Source organism: Haliotis asinina, chromosome 4, assembly GCF_037392515.1.
Source record: "Haliotis asinina isolate JCU_RB_2024 chromosome 4, JCU_Hal_asi_v2, whole genome shotgun sequence".
NCBI classification, from domain to species: Eukaryota; Metazoa; Mollusca; class Gastropoda; order Lepetellida; family Haliotidae; genus Haliotis; species Haliotis asinina.
This window is the reverse complement of record NC_090283.1, coordinates 78,938,042-78,941,794: the sequence shown is the minus strand read 5'-3', so window position 1 is coordinate 78,941,794 and position 3,753 is coordinate 78,938,042. Positions and strand designations below refer to the sequence as shown.

General features: G+C 43.0%; 1 pseudogene; it reads right to left on the bottom strand.

Annotated features, from left to right (window-relative positions):
• Positions 1 to 2,837: 2,837 nt before the first annotated feature.
• LOC137281174 (integrase/recombinase xerD homolog) lies at positions 2,838 to 3,547 on the bottom strand (annotated as a pseudogene).
• Positions 3,548 to 3,753: the final 206 nt, after the last annotated feature.

Below are 3,753 nucleotides of genomic sequence, written 5' to 3'. Positions count from 1 at the left end.
AAAGACTTAGTTGCTCTTAGAATCTTTGACTGGATTTCTTTCCAGCATTTGATAAGAAGGGAACCAGATCGCAACTTTTTGATTTCTTTCACCTCTCCAACCAAACCTTCTATGCACTTTGATACAGCAAAGGGATTCAACTTGAGAGGACCACACATTACAAGGAATTGATGCCAATTATTGGGGTTGGTGAAAGTTGTTAGATCTTCATCCTCAGAAGACATCGAATCAGCAGATTAATGTGTACGTTTTCTAAGTGGGGTGCCATGATTGAAATATATACTAGTATATGATTCACCCTCCTAGCTCCCCACCCACCTCGGAGTGTCAACAGGGACGATGCTTCATGTCTGCGGGTCTCCAGCACACGGCATCAAGGATAATAGGAGGGTATACCTGAGCAGGAAAATATCTTGAAAAGATAAATCCCACTAGACTGGCCCATGAGCCATCTCCATCTGGTCATTTAGACTCTAGGCACCCGTGCCGAGCCACCTCCTCGTGGTGGGTGCTGGGTAACGCGATGAGCTCGCCGACACTCCCGTTGTGGACGTTGGGGGATATTTGGTCCACCACCCCGTTTGCCTTGGGTTGCGGCCCTGTGTCGGTGGAGGAGGGGATCCTGGTGGTTGAGGGCAATAAGGGCCTGGGACCGTGTTTCTGTTGCTCAACACACCACTTTGGCCCTGACTTCACCTAGACGGGTGGTAGAACTGGCCCGGTTCTATCAATCGGCTGGTCACGCAATGCCCTGCGCGTGGACAACATTCTTATTGCATCAGTTCAATATCATTGTGCATTTGTGAAATGAATGTTTATGTCAGAACCTATTTACTCTTCGTTTGCCTAGAGTCCTATGCCAGAAGGCGATGGCTCATGGGCTAATCTGGTGATGTCGACTTCTAAATTCTGTATGTCCCCAAGTTTCTGTTAAGAGCCGAACCAGCCTGACATTATATTTGGTGGACAAATATAGCTTTTTATGTCGTATTCACTGGAGTATATCACCCTTGTATCCCTGCTGTTTGCATGCTGGATATCCGCTGCAGATGGACACTGTCCTTGTTGACACTCGGTGGCGGGTGGGGAGCAAGGGTGCTGAACATCTCGGATACATCATGAATCAACTACATTCTGGTTCCGCTAGAAATGACAAGAAAAGGCGTCTGGAGGCTGAAAATATTTCAGTTCCAAAACAACAAGACAACTCGTCAAAATTTATTCTCCTAGTCAGCCCTACTCCCGTCCACATAAAACACAACACATAATTAACAATAGGAACAACGTGCGTTCCGCGGCCGGGATATTTATTTACATTGTTTCATCACAAAAACCCATGTGAAACTATATTATGTGTGAAAGACGTGATACCATATCATGTGTGAAAGACGTGATACCATATCATTTGTGAAAGCGACATGCATGCTGAAGCCCGACACATAAAACAGAGATAACAACTACAGAAAAACTCTGAAACAGTGTTCCCTCAACCAATGCAGCAGCAGCACTAAGAACTGGAGGGTTTACAGTATGTTAACATTAAACATGGACATAACTGCAATGCAGCGATACGTTTATATAGATAATTGTCAAGAAATGCACAAATGACAACAGCAGCATAAATTACATAAATATAAATATTACAACATTCAAACATATATACTTGAGATTTATAACATACAGTATGTTGACAATGTTTTGTCATCGAAACACAGCAGTCTACCAATTTATTATAGTCATATTTGCGTATTATAATGTATCGACAGCCAATATATGATATACATCACGCCATTACTGTATTATAACGGCTCGACAGCCAATATATGATATACATCACGACATTACCGTATTATAACGGCTCGACAGCCAATATATGATATACATCACGACATTACCGTATTATAACGGCTCGACAGCCAATATATGATATACATCACGACATTACCGTATTATAACGGCTCGACAGCCAATATATGATATACATCACGCCATTACCGTATAATAATGGCTCGACAGGCGACATAAGGCACACATTACCATATAACCGTATTATAACAGCTTGACAGCCATAACCACCATGCTTAAAATCACTTATACCCATCACACGAACAATGAACATCTGAAACATACAGAAATACAACATTAGCATACAAACATGTTAAATGTTGAAAGGCCGGGAGTGCACTAATCGAGAATGCCAAATTCAAATATCTACACCCTTATATACTTATACTCCCATAACACGCCACCTACCGGGCAGATAACCCATGTGAACGCTTCATACCGCTAGGAGAAAATAATTTCCCTCTAATTCATACTTCAAACGATAGAAATAATATTTCTCCTAGTCAGCCCTACTCCCGTCCACATAAAACACAACACATAATTAACAATAGGAACCGGCGTGCGTCCCGCGGCCGAGAGGGCTGACTGATTACATTCTCCTAGTCAGCCCTACTCCCGTCCACATAAAACACAACACATACTGAACAATAGGAACCGGCGTGCGTCCCGCGGCCGAGAGGGCTGACTGATTACATTCTCCTAGTCAGCCCTACTCCCGTCCACATAAAACACAACACATACTGAACAATAGGAACCGGCGTGCGTCCCGCGGCCGAGAGGGCTGACTGATTACATTCTCCTAGTCAGCCCTACTCCCGTCCACATAAAACACAACACATACTGAACAATAGGAACCGGCGTGCGTCCCGCGGCCGAGAGGGCTGACTGATTACATTCTCCTAGTCAGCCCTACTCCCGTCCACATAAAACACAACACATAATTAACAATAGGAACCGACGTGCGTTCCGCGGCCGAGAATAAACAAAGAAAGTCAGAGGCCAAGGGATAAGGAGACTTTCCTTCTGTTGTCAATGCTGTCTTTGATGTAACCATCCTTAGCATTTTCGCTCTTCCAGCGCCCATGGCGTTTAAACATCCTGTCAGGAATACCGTTATTGGCAGCTGCAGAAGCACCACCATTGCGCAAACTGTGCAAACCATAGCTCTTAATATTTGCTACGAAAGGCGCCAAAGCTTCAAAAAAAATTCTCTAAGTCTACTATAGGATAGAGGACTGTTAGCTTTCCTTAATTTAAAACCATTACCAGTTTTGGTCAAACTTCTGAAAATGTATTCTTGAGACTCTGGTGAAATCTCCGCAGCTCTCAGGTATCTGTCAAGAAATTCCACTGGACACAACTTCGAATGGGTCCGACCTATTACAAGCCATGCCCCATCTCTATATACATCTGTCTTCGACTTCTCAATAAAAACAGTCATATGAGAATGAAAAAAGACAATGTCTGATCTTGTTATATTTAAAAGTTCTGCTGATCTCAAAATCCGAGAATAAGCCAATAAACATAAAGTTAATATTCGCAAATCAGCCAAAGATGCATTTCCACTCCTGGAATCGTACACTTTGTGCAGAATATCAACATCAACAGGCTCTTTCTTCATTACACGCTTAGCTAATTTGCGTTTGGCTGCTTCTAGCACGTTCTTTACTAGACCATTATCAGTCGGACTATCTATCCGCATGCTATAATGAGCATATTTCAAGCTATAATAAGCTGACATAACAGGCGATATAGTGTCACTTTGTTGTACAACCGACCGACAGCAAATATATAGCACAGTGTAGATGAGACACTGGTAACTGACAAGGCATATTATTCAGTTCTGCCCACCTTTTTTTCTGGTACTTCTTATTAGTTGACTCAGCCCTAGCATGCGACATCAACTCC